Source organism: Lepidothrix coronata, unplaced genomic scaffold (assembly GCF_001604755.1).
Source record: "Lepidothrix coronata isolate B3197 unplaced genomic scaffold, Lepidothrix_coronata-1.0 Scaffold41, whole genome shotgun sequence".
Classification (NCBI taxonomy): Eukaryota; Metazoa; Chordata; class Aves; order Passeriformes; family Pipridae; genus Lepidothrix; species Lepidothrix coronata.
The window spans coordinates 25,865-42,058 of NW_016690221.1; the positions used below are offsets into that span (position 1 = coordinate 25,865).

Consider the following 16,194-nt stretch of genomic DNA (forward strand, 5'->3'; position numbering starts at 1 on the left):
GGTGCCATTGTGTGACCACAGAACACCTCAAGTTGGAAGGGACCTGTAAGAGTTGTTAAATGCAGCTCCCAAGTGATGAAACACCGAGCCAGGGCAGGGAATACCTGCAGCCTCCTCATTTACAGTTTGTTCTGCGTCTTTCCCAGTGGCTCCTGCATGCACTGGTTGGCTTTGTGGCCATCTTTTGTGGAAGACCAGCTCCTTTAGAGACCTCTTGTTCTTTGCAGAATTTTCAGGCTCCACATGGTGGTTTTGTTTGGGGTCCAGCCCTATTTCCAGTTCCTTCGACTGAAGAGGAGCAGAAGGAAAATTGATGTGCCATTATGAGGATCAAAAATAGGAAGATGGTATCTACCCCAAGAATTTGAAGCTTCTCATGCTCAAGAGTTTAGTTGCAGTTCAAAAATAAAAGGCAAATCGTGCTGCTGGTGACAGTACACTTTGCAAATTCTCCTTTGTGGGTGTAGATCAGCTGCTGATACCAGTGGCTTGTTACTGCTCTGCTCAGGCACCATAAAGATCCTGATGGATGAGTTCTGCACGGGGTGAAAAGTGCTGAAGTTCCCTTGTGCTCCAGTGGGTTCAGAGTGTCCTACCTGCAGCTTTTCTGCCTAGTCTGGATTTCCTTGAATTACTGCATTCCCTTTGGGACATGTTTGTTGTTAAATGAAAATGTTCCTTTTCAGGTATTTGTGCTGAATGTGAAAGCTCAAGTGCAGGAAAGAGTTTCATAGCTGCTCTGTTGGAATAATCTTTCTAATATATTTTTACATGTTTTTCTTACCCTGGAGTTTCATAATGGTGGGGTTTTCCCCCTCCTTTCAGGGTTAACTGCTCAGCCCATTCCATCTTGACTTGGAGGTCTTTTATTGCAATTTAATAGTTGTTCTGAATTTTTTCCAGGTGCACGTAACGATCCCGCTCCTGACACAGATCTTTTGCCACACAGGAAGGCTGTGAGGAAGGTATGAAACAGATTGAGAGCACAGCTATTTATACAGATCATGGAAAGCTGCATATGTAGATTCAAAATCTGTGTGTCACCTTCTGGGGAATTTTGCCATATCTTTAATTTTTCTGTGTATCATAAGCTGCCTTTCTGAAGAATGGATCCAGAGTTCACTGAAATCAATGGGAATAAGCCCAGCTGATTTGGATAACTCTGGGTTGGACCATAAACCAAGTGGTGGGATGCTCGTTTTTTACCACTGGACTAGTCAAAGGTGTTATTAAATTAATAACATGTTATTAAGTCAATAGTTTTGGTTCTAATGACACTTCAGGCTTTCATTTCTGCCCTTCAGTGGAAAGAAGGTGGCTGAGGTGTAGCTGGAGGGTGAAGACATCGTCTGAACACACAGTAACACAAAGCACAAAGGTGGCAGAAGGCTCAGCCTCAGCCTGGGAGGAGATGCTGTGCATTAAACCCCCAGCTCGCTGTGATATTTCGGAAGTGCCAGTTGTCAGCACAGTGCCAAAGGAGCAATCTGCTCAGTGCTGGCAACTTCTCTCCCCTCTGTGCCAATTCTGAATGCCATTGACTAGCTGGAGAGGGAACCCGGCCTACTCTTTGTTGGAGGGCTGAGAGGTGTGAGGAGTGGAGTTGTGTAATAAGGGAAAGAAAGGACAAATGGAGAGGAAATGGAGGAATTCCTCAGGGTGCCATCTGTGATGCAGATTACCAGGGAGGCAGAGTGAAAGTGAATTTCTTCTTTTGTGGATTAATTTTGCCGGGCTGCAATCAGTGAGCTAACACGCATCCTGCTTTTCAGGATCACAAAAAGCAAGTGCTGACATCTGTTATTAACACTGTGCTCTCAAATCAGCACTGGAGAGAAATAATGGAATATATACCTTAAGGTTTCCAGCTGCCAGCATAAAGGGCAGAAGGGTGGGGAGGTGACTTGCATCAGCCACAGCTTTCTTTGCTCTCTCATCAGCTGCTCAGTGCTCACTGATGATTTCCTTGTGCTCATTAGTACAGTGTTGAAGGTCAGGCCCCAGCTTTCATTTAATAGTAAACAAACTGATTTTAGAGGGCAGAAAACAGTCTTAGAGACCCAGAATGTCTCATCTGCTCCCCTCTTCCATTCAGCTCTCAAGGAGATGATTTGTGCATCAGTTTACTGTATAGTTTGTTTTTCCTCTACAGAACTGTGCACTGTTAAGCCAAATGGGATTCATCCCCACTGGATCTGCATTATAGAGCATTAAGACCTGTGTGTTTACTCACAGGCTAAGTGAGAGCTAAAATAATGATACACCTCTGAGGCAGAAACAGACCCTGTTGTTTACGAAGACCTTGAGTCTGAGTCTGTTTTTCTGAATTTCTGTGTGGATTTGAGTTTATACACCAATATTATTTATTTCAAAGCTCTGCTGCAGTAGCAGCAGCTGGCTTTAGAACCGACTGAAGCTGTATTTGATTGCATCCTCCACAAACATAGTCTCTGCTCCACACTTTATGACGTGGATGTGTCTTTTTATCTCACGGAAAATTGGAGCCCAACAGCTCATTTAGTGCTTACTGTTTACTGATATGAATCATTGGAGGGCTGTTGTTGTTGCTGCTGTAAAAATAATAATAATGAAAAAGCCGCACTCTATGGAAGGAGAACTACAAAGGCTTTAATAGAAAAATTGCATTCTAGTAACACAAGCTGCTCTTCAGCAGAACAACATCATGTAAATGTGCCATTGTGTTTCAGAATGCTGCACAAGCTCAATGCTGTGTGGGTTTTATATAACAAATTAGTTTTAAACTCCCAATTTAGTATGGAGATAGCAGTTCACCTGCTTAAAGTGTATCCTTTTATTGTTGGTCAATTGGAAGGGAATGTCTTGGTTGTATTTTTTATCCTCTTGGAATAAAAGCCACATTTACGACTCAGTTTTTATAACCAATGTCCCATAATTGCAGCTGAGAAATGCTTCTTGGATTTATCAGTCCTTTCCAGAAGTTATACTCCTCTCCTTGGAAATGTTATCATGGGTGGTCTTTATGGAAAAGCGCTGCAGAGGGTAATGGTGAATGTTAAAGTAGCTTCATAAATCTGTGCACAAAATGAAGTGGCAGGTATGTTATTTCATGCTGCAATCTGTAATGCAAGGAGGCTGAAAATTTCACTGAAAGGGATCTCGCTGTGGGCTACAGACTCGGGAAGAAATCTGAGCACCATGGAAACAACTAATAAAACTCGAGTTTCAATGGAGGCAGAATTTTACTCTGTCCGTTTTATGGTGGGTTTTTCCTCAGCAGTGTCTTAACTCTTCCACTGAATCTGCTAAAAGTCTTTTCATAAGCCTTGCTAGGAGCAAAGCTGGGCCAAGATGGTGCTTTTTTAAAAATCCTGCTGTCAGTGTAATATCTTTAAAGACTGAGCTCTTCATTTTCCATAGAGTTATCAGACCTGCTTTATAGACCACTGTTATATTTATCCATTGTTGGCCTAATCCTGCACTGCTTACCCACAGTTAAGATGTAATGTTAAACCACACACACAGGAGCTCTCAGGTTGCTGTTGCATAAATAGTTGTGTTTCCTCTGTGCATGGACACTGAGTTCACCAGGCTTTCTCCATGACCTGTGCCTGCTCCCGGAGTTTTTCCCAGTGCTTGCTGCCCTCCAGGTCAGTTTGCACTTCTTCCAGCTCTCTCTGAGGTGGGCAGAGGCAGCACTTACTGCTCCTGGAGCTTCTTATGCTGGCAAACATCCCCATCCCTTTGGATCCAAAGGTCCTGAGAGCAGATGAAAGATTAATGTAAATAATGGAGAGGAAGCTGAAAGTTGTAGGAGGTCTCTCTGCAAAGCTGTTCTTTAGGGTAATGCCAGATTTTTTTTAAAAAAAGCAAAACTCAAATCCAAACCCCACGAAAACCCCAGCTCTGGGTCTCAGTATCATGTTTGCCTGTCCTTGCAGCCACACTGACTTTTAGAGAATTTCTCCTGATCGAGGCTGATGTAACTGAGGACAAGTTAGGTTTGAGTGTGTGTATGTGTATATATATATATATATATATATGTATATACACATGTGTGTAGAGAGAAGGAATCTTTGTTGTTAGTCTTTCAGTTACTAAAATGGGATTTTTGGCAGCAGTTGTATTTATTCCAACAAAGAGATAGCCTTTTACTAATTTACTTCATTTTATTTTAGCAATGAAGAGCTGAAGGAAGCTCCTTAGTTTTATATCTGTTCGTTTCTAGTCTGTTCCTTGGCAATCCTGTTCAAACAGCAATCACAACTTCTCTTGAACACAGAACTTTTTTTGGTTTAATTACATACAAAGAGTTCCTTACATTTGTAGTTTATCAAAAGCTGATAATAATGCTTCTCTTGTATAAGGTTTCTTGTAACTAGCGCAGATTGAAATTGGTGTGAGTGGGAGAACCAGGGCTTTCAAATATAAATTCTCGGTGTGTTCATGATGTCTGTCTAAACAAGAGTACATAATCTACTGCTTTGTTGCTTAAGTATAAAACAGAGCTGGTGTGCTTTTCCATCCAGGACCTGCTTCCACTCTCTCCAGTTTACCTGGACATGCTGTTGTAGTTTATTCAGGTCATGACACGCTCACCGTTGTCCCTGCTGGCACAATCCAGCAGCATTTCCATTCTGGTCAGGTCAGTGTCCATCATCTTCAGCCGGAGAGCTTCAGCATTGCCCATCCCTTCAATCTCCAGACTTGCCTGCAGAGACTCAATTGCATGCTGGTGATTATTTCTGTGGAGCCCAGTGAAGCATATGGTACAGCAGTCTGTTATCTTGAGTCTGATCCAGCCCTTGTAGCAAATTATTGCCCACCAAGTAATAAAAATACAGTAACTTTTCAAACCTGTTAAAACCGAGATACCAGCATTTCACACCAAGCCATTCATGAATACCTTCTTTTAAAGCAGGGCTGGAGAACTTTCAAGAGGTCATCTTAAAAATGTGCTGCCTAAAATCTGGATCATCTCCTGCTAAAACCAGACCCACTTGACGATGTGTGACCAGACTGCACTTAACTTCCAGTAAGGGAGAATCTACAGCCCCCAGACAGTCTAGTCCAAGGAGTAATTCCCCTTAATGGTTTTAAAACTTTCCTAATGTCTAACTTAAAACCTCCATGCTGCAGCCTTATTACGTACATAATGTAATTATGCTATACATAATTATGTGTACAAAATCCATCCAGTTGTACATAAAAAATCCATCTGTTGGAATGTGGGCAGCAGACACCGGGCTGGAAGGCATCTCTCACATCTGCAGCGTTGGTACCACCCGGGAAGACTCTGCTTCCTCCAGTGCCACCTGCAGTTCATCCTTCTCAATCTCCAGCCTCACTTTTTGCAGCTCCTGAATGCTCTTCCCCCTCTCCCCCAGCTCATTGATTAGATCCTTAATTTCCTCTAGGGAAGAAAACGGATATTTCATGTGATAGGTTTCGTTCAGGACTATGAACTTTACCGAGTGCACCAGACAGATCCTTTGACTGGAAATAGCATGAAACGGTTTCAGTCACTTTTTAATCAGCTGCCCTTTTCTTTTATTGCTGAATATTATCCTGGACTTCTGAATGAGCCCTGTTAGCTGCATGTGCTCATGGAGGTGGAAGAATGAAGCCCATTAAATCAAGAGAATTTTTCCCCAGTTTTTATCCAGCTTTTCCCTCTCCCCCTTTCAGATGGTTGCTCTCACAAAATGGGAACAGGACACCACATCATCCCTCTGCAGCACAGTGGGGCTCTCTGCCAGCTGATGGAGGCTGGAGCAAAGGGTTGGGGGTGAGAGCCCAGAAAACACTGGGTCTGTTCCAGTGTCCATCACTGTTTTCTCCTGGCCACAAGGACAGCAGATTGTAGCATCTTCTAAATATTTACATCTTCCAGCCTCCTGGAAGCGATAAATGTTTGTAATTTACAGAAGTTTGTTTTTTTTTTTTTAGAAAAAAAGGAGCCAAGGCAGGTGGTCTCCCTGTAAAACCAGTGGGGAGAAGGGATGCAAAGAGGGAGACTGAGAGGAGTTTGACTGACTTGCTCTGAACTGAGTGCTGAAGATGCTGGATCCTCTCCACTGAGGTTAAAGGGAATGTCCTCTTCCCAGGGTAAAGCTGGCTGTTGTTAATAGCCCCCTAAGTGAATTGCTCAGAATTAGAGGATTCTGGTAGCCAGAACTGGCACTGCAGCCTCTGTCTTATTGCACCAAATGTCCCCAGAGACAGAAAGCACTGCAAGAAATAAGGAAAGTGGAATTGGTGCTGGAAGACACCACAGAGATCATTCACTAGGAGTCAAGGGGCTTATGATGTGCAGAATTTTTTTAACATCAAACCAGTACTTAACCTGAAGGGCCTTGTTCTTCTCCCTCATAGATTCCAAGGATTCTTCATAGGCAGCCTTAAGCTCAAACTTATCAGTTTGTGTGCATTCCTTCTGGGAATTCACTGCACCTCTTTGCACTTTTTATTGCCATTCTGCAGGCATCTTACCAAAGGCTCTGTGCTCCTTGTCCAGAGCAGCACAAGCAGCATTGGCCTGGAAAAAGAAAGCCAAGCATTCACTGGACACAAGTTTTCTTCACACTTCACTTCTCTTCGTGTCCTGCCAGCCAGTCACAGTTAAATTGGCAGCCACTCTAATGACTGGCAGAGTTTCTCTTGGTCCCTCTGAATGGGTGATTAAAATGTTTACGAGGCTTTCTCTCCTCACCATTAGGAATTTAACAAGATCACCCCGTTCCCAGCAGTGTGATAGTCTTCCTTGCTCCTGTGGTTGTAATGATGCTGCTGTGGAGCAAATGTTTTCCACTTCAGATGTTCCTTGTGCAGATGTGCTGTTGGTAATTGCCTGGGTTGATCAGTGTGACTCCTTCTATTTCAAAGCAGATTCGGTTACAAACAAGATGTTATTCGAGACTATTTTAGACTGTGTCTAACTGCTTGTCATGAAGGGAAAGAATAAAGGTACATTTTTCTTTCCTAGGAGCTTTTAATCACAAATGTTCTACATACCCTTATGATCCACACATGCGTTCAGATACCATGGTGACAAGCACGCCACAGGAACCATAGAATAAAGAGCTGCTTCATTAAAGAAAAGGATGGTGAAACAGATTTTTTTCAGCCCAGTAATGTAATGCTGTATGTGGGATTTTCGGCTCTTGGGATCTGTTCTAAAGCCAACTGCAGTCATTGGCAGGTACCCAAGGACTTCAGTGGATTTGGAGCAGCCTTTGTGCCTATTTTAAGTAACATTTTTATTCAAATATCCCACAGTTGCACTACTATTCATGCTCTTACACTAACACTAGCAAGAGTAGAAATACTAATTTAATGAAGGAGCGTTTGTCGGTGGTGTTTAAACTGTGTGTTGTTTAGATCTGCTTTGAGTGTGGTAGTTAATAACCAGTGGCCAACCCACCAGTACTGCAACACTGAAAAGTTCAAAGCAGGATATTATTATCCTTTAAAAGGAGATGAATACCTTGCCTTGCAGTAAAGGAGGGCTTTTGCTTTAGCTGTACTCTTGTTTCTGGAAGTCAGCTAATGAGCTTATGAGAAGCATGCTGTGTGCTCCCAGGAATTAGCTGTGGCTCTCATCTGGGTTTTCTCTTGATGTGGTAAATCTTAGCCTTGCTTCTCATGACCATACAGATTACTTGACGTTTAATAGAGAGATCTTAAAATATTAAGAAATAAGGGACCAGTCCAAAGCCGACCTGAGTTGACAGAAAGACTCCCAGGGCCTCCAGCACCAGGGCTTAGATCTTGGTGGTCAGTCTTGGGCTGGATGCACTCTTGGATAGCTGGATTTCTTTCATCTCAAGGTCAACAGTGAGGTTCTCCACTGTGCTCTGAGGCCTCTGCTTAGTTTTCCCCATGCTGGCAATCCAGGCTTGGACTGATTCCGCTGTCTCTGCTTCTGGAGCCTCACAGCCAACTTTGTCCTGAGGGAAGGAGGGCAGAAATATCCTGGTGAGTTGCTCATGGAGGGAGGGGTGGTAGGATTGGCATCCCTCATCTCCTAGAGCCCCATCACTGTTTTCCCCAGGGAAAAGGTGGAATCCTGGCAGCAGCCTCAGAAAACAGACTGTAAAGAGCTATGGTGCTTTATCCTTAGGAAATTCTAGTGGCTTTTGTAGGACTGCTGGAAGAGTAAAGTCCTGTTGAAATAAAGAAAGATTACACAAATTCAAGCCTTTATCAGAAGGGTTTGTTTTCTGTTGTCAGTGTACAAGTGTTAAGTCTCAATAGTCTCTGTTATTGCAAGTATTATTTTCTTTCTCTTGGCTGGAGGCCTTTTCCTTCTCTCTCTCTTACCAAAATGTATCCTAACAGATCACATCCATAAGCAGTGACTCAGCAGCCAAACTAAATAATGAGACTTCCCTAAGTCCCAAACTCCCTGCAAGCTGAAGGTTCACTTGGTTCCCTCCAGCTCTTTGGTTCTTTCAGTGGCATCAGTCCTGTATTTACTCCTCCAGATTGTGACTTCAGTATTGAGTTTAGAGACAGGCACTGCAGCTCAGCTTTGCTCTTCTCCTCTTCCCCAGGCTACTCTTTCACTGGATCCAAATTATGCTTGGTTTTGGCTGGGCTCTCACAGCAGCTGTGCAGGACTCGAGGTAGCACAGCCACTGCTGTGGATCTGTCCTGTTGGAAGTGTGACTGCACTGACCTGGCTGCCCAGAACCACTTGAACAACTCAGTTCTGGGCCATCCAGAAACATCTCAGCCTTCAAAGTATCTCCCTGTTCAGGAGCCAAGGGTTTTTTCCGTACCTGTTTTCTGTTGTACTGCAGTGAATTGAAATGAGCTCATACAACTGGAAACAGAACTTGGCTTGTCATCATCACTGTGTTCTCTCAGTGTTTCAAAGAATTATGACAGCAAACCCATTTGGTGATTGTTCTAAACACAGAATCCTTGCCAGACTGGTGATATACAGGTGCAGCACTAGAATTACTCTTTGGAGATAAGCAGAAATTTCCAAGACACAGGTGTCAGACAGAGAGATGAAATATTGGTATAATTTTGAGCCAAACTTCTGTGATTTGTACAAATAAACTGCTGCAAGACATGGACAGTGAATGGACAGGGGGCTGAGGATCAGGAGGGGTGTATGTCCTGCTCTTTGCTGACTCATGGGAGACTCCGTATCTTGTTTTCATATCCACACAGGGCTCATGTCCCCTACACCCCCTCCAAGAACAGCTGGTGACAATCCCAGAGAGTAATTTGGATGAGTTAAGTTCCCTTTGTGAGAGGTAGCACAGAAGATTTGTTACTCTGAAGTGGACAATATGCAAAAGAGCAGGCAGTGCGTGTCCCATGACAGCAGCAGCCTCTGCAGGCAGTTGGTGCTCCCCAGCACTTTGGGCTCCTCATCCAGCTGCCTCCTGCTTGCAAGGAGAGAGAAATCTTTATGTGGACAGTCTGGTTAAGCCTGCTCTGAGCTTCCTCGTGCTCCCAACTCAGCTGGGAGAGCTGTGGGAAAACCGCATAAAGAATCAGGAGAGGAACTAATTCAATCTGACTGGAGAGAAAAAGAGGAGAAGGACTGGGCAGAGAGGAGACAAGGACAGGGCTGCCAGAGCTGGAAGAAATGTAGGGGAAGATGAGGATCCAAGGGAGGTAACATTGCACAAAGCTGTCAAGGAATTTACCTCGGAGCCTGATGGCTTTATTTTCAGCTTGGCTCTTCTCCCCTGCAGCCGGCTGGGCTTTGGCTCAGCCAGGTTATCTTCCAGCTCGTGAACATGAGCATTGGAGTTCAGCTGGAAGAGGGAGGTCAGTCATATGATGCTGAATAAGGCATAAAAGGCCAAAATATCCTCCCTCTCTTGCAAACTCGGTTTATTCCAGTTGGTGATTGCACTGGGGTGGCTGTAACAGCCCGGGGGAGTGCAGAGTGTGCTGACCCTTGCGAGGGGGAGGCCTCTTCCATCAGCTGGGACGGGCAGAGTTCAGCACCAGCTGCCAACAGCTGCTTCCTGGCATCATCAGCTCCCTCTGCAGAGAGCTGGATCCTGCCTTGTGCTCATGGCTTCCCCCATGGCTGCCAGAATTCCCTGCTGGCCTCTCCCCCTGGATTTCTGCACAGACTCCACGCTTGCACCGGGCTCATCCATCTCTGCTTTCATGACCTGTTTGTCCAGCTGTGCTTTCACTCTGGGGCTTCTCCATGAGCTCTGCCATCTCAGCCCTGGCAGCTCTGTGCTTCCCATGGCCCTGCTCTGCTTTAACTGACATTGCTGCTTTCTGTGCCACTGAACAAGTTCCTTTTCCTCTGTCTTCCCACCTGTGCAAGGTGTCTTAACAACACAGACCTATCTCCTGATAAGGTTGAGGATTAATTAGCTCACATTTCTAAAGTGAATTGAAATGGGAATGTTCCTTGTTACTGATACCATCAGTTTGTATTAGTCATCAGAATGTGTTCAGAGCATTCTACCAAAATATAACCTCAGCTTCCAGGTCTTCTTCTAGCTCTTCAATGTACAAGGCCTGGAGTACACACACGAGCACAGCAGTGTGTGTGTGCAAGAGATGTGAGAGAAATCCGTGGAAACATGAACAAGAATCTTAATTTCTTCACTCCCTTTTCTATATGTTTATCAGCTCTACTGGATTTTCTTTCCTGGAAGAGATCTACAGCTAGGAATACTGAGCCAACAAAGCAGGAAAGACCTGGCCAGGTGTCTCAGCAGACACTGATGTTATCTGCAGCATGGTTGGCTTCCTGTGTCGTGTTGGAATTTGGCCTTCAGGAATATAATCAAGCTGATTTGGCTACTTGAGGGAAATAGAGGCTTGTTCATAGAAATAGCTGCAATCTAGGTCTGTGGGTCATGTTTTTGTAGAAATGCTGAGTGTTTGGTTAAATATTTAAATACTGTTGGATGAAATAAATCTTTGAATTCCTAATGGTAACACTGCGCATCCTGTGAACTGTGGCCTCATTTCTGGTTTGATTTACCACCTTTCCTTCCAGAGTGAGAGGGAGAGTGCCTTGCAGGACAGAAATGTCCATGGAAAGGTTTTATCAGACATTTTGCTGACTGCCTGCAAGCAGAAGAGCAGGTTCCTGCAGCAGATCACCTTTCCCCTGGCCATGGCAGCAGGGCAGGAGATCTGCAGTGAGCACAAAGTTCCACAGACTTCAAAGGAAGTGGAGTTTCCAGTGAGTGGATAATACACAAAACAAGCTGGATCTCAGAGCTGGCTGAACTGCTCATTCACTGGAAGCTAAAAGGCAAATGTTTCCAAGCCCAGGGGTTTCCCAAGCTCATAGAGAAGTCAACATCTGCCATAGAAAAAACACCAGCCACTACCTGGGGAAAAATAAATACTAGATCTCAGCTGTTTTTTTAAAGAGTGATAGGCTCCAGACTCAGTTTTACCAGGGTAGGTTTAAAAGGGCTGTATTAATCTTTTATGCCAACTCAGTCTTACCAAAAAGCTGCCTGAGCTGGCTGCTGTGTGGTGGAGAAGGCAGGATGTTACAGCACATTGATTGAGCCAAATTAGCATTTTTGCTCTGTAGTGAACAGGTTAGTCTTGGCTGAGATTTAATGTCCTGTCTTTTCAGTGGGACTGGCAGGGCACTTAAGCTCCTTTTCCCTTTGTGGAAACTCCTCCTCACCCCATCATTAATTGGTGTGCACATAAAGACACAGCACAAGGGAAAGCTGAGCCTGTTTGCAGCTCTTAAAGGACCAAAACCAGCACTTAACTTTTCTTCTGTCACTTAAGTGTCCCAGTAGCCTTGCTCTGAAGCACAAGGAGCTTGTACTCCCTGTGGAGAATTTGATTTAGCAGAGCTTGCCAGTATTTATTAGTGATTGTGCACATTGCCTTAGCTGCTTAGCTCGTTAACTAGGTAAATTAGTGGTTTGGATGATACAGAGTTGGATATTTGTATTGTGGGAAGTTAATTTCTAAGAGGAGGTTTGTCAGAGCAGTGCTGGCAGACCCATCACTAAAGTAGTCAATAGTGACACTAAAATAAAGATCTAATTTGTGATAATATTTTGCAATTCTAAACCAGTTTTTGTGTGAGGATCAGAAGGCCTTACATAAACATGAATCATTTAAGGCTCATAACTTCCTGGTGATTGTACACATTTTATATGTGGGTGAACGTGGAAGATGAATTACAAATATCAGACAATGAGTCAGAGAAAGACTTAAGGAAACAAAATCTNCCTGAATTACTGAGCTGTACTTCTGCTTGTCATTGGGTTAATACTGAAAAGATCAGGGTATGACTGTGAATTTTCCCAGTGAATTTATTGTCAAGGGACTTTTCAGGTGTAGCTGATGCTGTCAGAGCTGCAACATAGCACAACTGCACCCAGTACAGTCTATCCTGGGAAATTCCATTCCAACTGACGCATTAAACCATGAAAATTCCTTAGAGCATCTTCCAAGTTTGGCTCATTTCATCTCATTGAGGTTGGCTATGATAAGTCCTTTTCATTTTGCCATGGATCTTCTCGTTCCTAGTTGTCCTCCAGCAAGTTGAAAAAGGGGGAATGAGTGTAAAAAAGAACTTTGTAACAAACATGGAATGACAGAATCCCAGAATGGTTTGGGTTGGAAGAGACCTTAAAGCTCATCTTTTTCCAACTCCCTGCCATGGGACACCTTCCCAGGTTGCTCCAAGCCCCGTCCAGCCTGGCCTTGAACACTTCCAGGGATGGGGCAGCCACAACAAACATATAGAGGGTGTTTATCAGAAGGGCCCAAGATGTCAAAACCAGGCCTAAGAGGGCCATCTAAAATAGAGACCGTGGCAACTGCACCTCACCTCGTGCATCCGAGTGGCAGGTTTGATGTTCTTGATCTCCTTGTTCTCCTCACCTTGATCTCCTCACTTCATTCTCCTCACCTCATGGTTTCCCAAGAGTGTGAGAAGCTAAACCCTGCCCTGGCAGCAGAGGGAAAACCCCAAGAATGGATTCATCCCAGATGCTTCTGGAGAGCAGCACAACATCGTGTGTGTTTCCAACAGGCCCACAGGAACTCAGTCCAGCAGTGACCCTTCCCAGAGCATCCTGCTCTTCCTCAGGGTTCACACAGCTCTTTTGGGCAGTGGCACGAGTTGGCAACACTTCACTGTGCTGCCAGGAGTTAACTCCTAGAAAAACACAGCCCCTTCCTCTTTGTGCAGCACGATGTAGTCTCACAGCATTTAAGCAAGTAGACAATGGGTTGGTTTTTTTTCCTTTCCCCAGACTGGGAGAAGGGGAGAGAATAAAGAAAAATGAATTTCTGCCTGATGAGCTCCCTCCAAAGCCCTCTCCTCCTTTTGGCATTTAGTGACTGAGTCATTCTGAGCAGAGAGATCTGAGTTTGAACTCTGTGGTCTAATGCCTGCAGGCAGGAAAAGGTTTGTGTGGATCACACGAGCCGTTAGCGGCAGCAGGACAAAATGTCACTGGAAACTTGTGTTTCTTTAGAAGGAATCTGAGATTCAGTTAATAAATTCTGAGGCATATGAGGCATCTGTGAGTTTAACATCCTGTGGAAGTTAACACTGACTTCAGAAGGAGCAGCAGACAACCACATGGCTGCTCCAGTGCAGATTTAAAACTTCTCCAATTACATTAAATAAAAACCAGTTCAGGTGCAGGAGAAGGAGAAGCGTTCCCCAAGGCTGGAAAAGAGTTACACGGAGGGAGCATTTTATAAGTAGAGGCCTACCAATATTGCCATGTAAAAGTGGGTCTAATTAATAAAGAATGTCAAGGAGATCCAATGCCTTTATGTAGAGGGATCCCTAAAAATTGCTGTGAAATTACTATTACTGTGAGGTAGGAGGGTGAAGTGAAGACTTAAATCCATCCCAGGTTATATGACATGCTGGAATAAGAATATATAACAATATTTTACATATATATATATATAACATATACGAATACTGTGTTCATCCTATGAAAGGCTGCTAAAACTCCTGCCTCATGGCAGCAAACTTCCATATTTGCAAGAATGCAAGACTTTGCCTCTTTTGCAGAGTTTCCTAAGATTCCTTTAACATACCTCTGTTGGAGTTGATCTCCATGACTCAGACCATAGCTTCTTAAAGTTAAGCATCAAAAAAATCTGTTTGTACACACACAGATCCCTAAAGAAGAGTTTGCATTTTAAAAATGTGCCACTGACTTGCTCAGCTCATGCTGAGCATCTGTGGTGGGCCAGGAACAGAACCTGGGACTTGTGACAACAACTCCTTTGCTTTCAGTCTCCTTTGTTATCTAAGGACTTATCTTTATTTAAGATACATGAGATTTACAGGCTGTCTGTAAATCTCATGCATCATCCCCATATGCTCTTTATTCATTCCATATTCTGAAAAGGAGCCTTTTGTGAGTCATTTGAGGAAGCCAATGCCCTGCCTTGGTGAATCCCAAACCTCTAACCATCCCCTATGGATAACACTCAGCCTGCAGTTGGATGAGGTCACCCTTCTCCTGGCTGAGGGTGTCTTGTCAGCTCCTCTGCTCTTCTGCTTGTTCTCTGAGCTCCCAAGTCTTTGACATGTTGCTTCTCATGTCCAATTCCTTCAGCTCCATTTCCTCCTCCCGTTGGGCCACACTGAGCAAAGTTTCACCTGGAAGGACTTCAAGCAGTGAGGTTCCCAAAACAAGCCTTTTCTATTATAATGGTCCCTGAAAGGCCTGAGGTGGTCATTTTATTATCAGATCATAGTGGGTTTTGCATACCAGTGGGAGGCCTGGCGTTTCCTGAAATGCCTGTTTAGAGAAGAGTTTCATATCTCTCCTGTGAGTAATGCAGCTCCTAGGAAAGGTTGTTATGGTGCACAGGAGCAGATCTGTGTGCCAGCACAGAAATCAGGACTGTGTGCCAGGTTCTGAACTGATAAATGCAGAATGATTCTTACCATTGTCCACATTCATACCAGTCCAAATGGGACCAGAACCCTTGGAGAGCTTTTTCTTACCTAAGGCTGCAAAGATTTGTTTGGCTCATGCTGGAGTTGGGAAGGTGTGCCCCCAGCTAAAAGGCAGATTTTATTTCACCCACATGTGGAAAATTGGCTTTAACATTTTTGTTAATGTTAATGTTAAAATTGTATATTGTGGTCAGCACTTTCTTTCCTCTCTTACCAGGAAACCAACTGATTTATCCATCCTGGGAGTAAGTGAAGAGAGTCTGAGCTGGACCTGCCCCTTTGTGACGACAGTGTGGTCCTGCTCAGGAGAAGTGAACTAAGCAGCTTTGTTTCAGCTTTTAAATGTTAATGAATAGTGAAATCTTGTATTCCCATGCTCATATCCTCATGCCTTCTCTCTATGCTGCTTTGAGAAGTAGGAAGTCCAGGCCTTAAATTTCTAAGACGCTCTCTTTCCTCTCCCTGGAGGCAGCAGGCTTAGACTCAGATTTCAGGATTTTCTCGGTTTACTAACTTTTCTGGCATTGCTTTGGAAAGAAATCATTCAGGCCCCTTGCCCTATCAATAATTAACAAGAAAGTCACCAGCTCTCTCAGTGTCTTTAAGTGAACATGGCCGTTATTTTCTCTCCCAGCCCTTATCTTCCCTGCCCAGACATCCCAAGGTTCTCAGTGCCTGTAATTGCCACTGTTTAATTCCGCAGAACAGGACAACCTCAGATTATTTTCCTCACCCTAATGTATAATTTCCCCCAGAAAAGCAGCTGCAGAAACTTCTGCCATTCCTCTGAATTGCCATCAGGCCTAACCTGTGGCAACAAGAATGTGTGGGGCTGTGGGGCTTAGAAACAACAGCATGGATGGAGGTTTTGTCCTTGATAAAACCCAAATATACCTTGTGCTGTCCTGTGATAGGAAATGCAGTAGTTTCAGTAACAGAAAATAATAGTAGTAATCTTGTGGCTGTTGGCTTTAAAAGTGAGATTGAGGCATCCATAAGTTGAAATCTAAGGATAGAATAGGCTGGAGGAGGGATGAATACTGTGTAATTATTGTAAAAGTTGGGCAATGCAGATTTTAGGTTCCTGCAAAGAACAGAATGTTCCCTTTTGCGTGGTCGGTACAATAGCTGCTTTCATTATGTTATGATAAAAACATATGTGCAAAATTAATGATGTATGCTGCTAATATTAGATGACTACAACAATCTCTCTCCATTTCACTTTCCGGTCTTAAATTGGATAAGTGATCAGTTAGTAGGATTTTTGCCTGACTAAGGAATAGTAAAGAGCAAGT

The 16,194-nt window shown here is 43.9% G+C and overlaps 1 protein-coding gene across 3 annotated transcripts in view; it reads left to right on the plus strand.

The window, feature by feature from the left end:
- Positions 1-16,194, plus strand: part of LOC108496680 (importin subunit alpha-5-like) — a 49,478-nt gene that overhangs the window by 5,383 nt on the left and 27,901 nt on the right. For 2 of the 3 annotated variants that reach the window (XM_017813617.1, XM_017813619.1), the window contains exon 2: positions 904-965. The exons of the other annotated variant lie outside the window; for it this stretch is intronic. The gene's annotated coding sequence lies outside the window, so the exon portion shown is untranslated. The remainder of the gene's footprint in view (positions 1-903; positions 966-16,194) is intronic. 3 annotated transcript variants of the gene reach the window in all.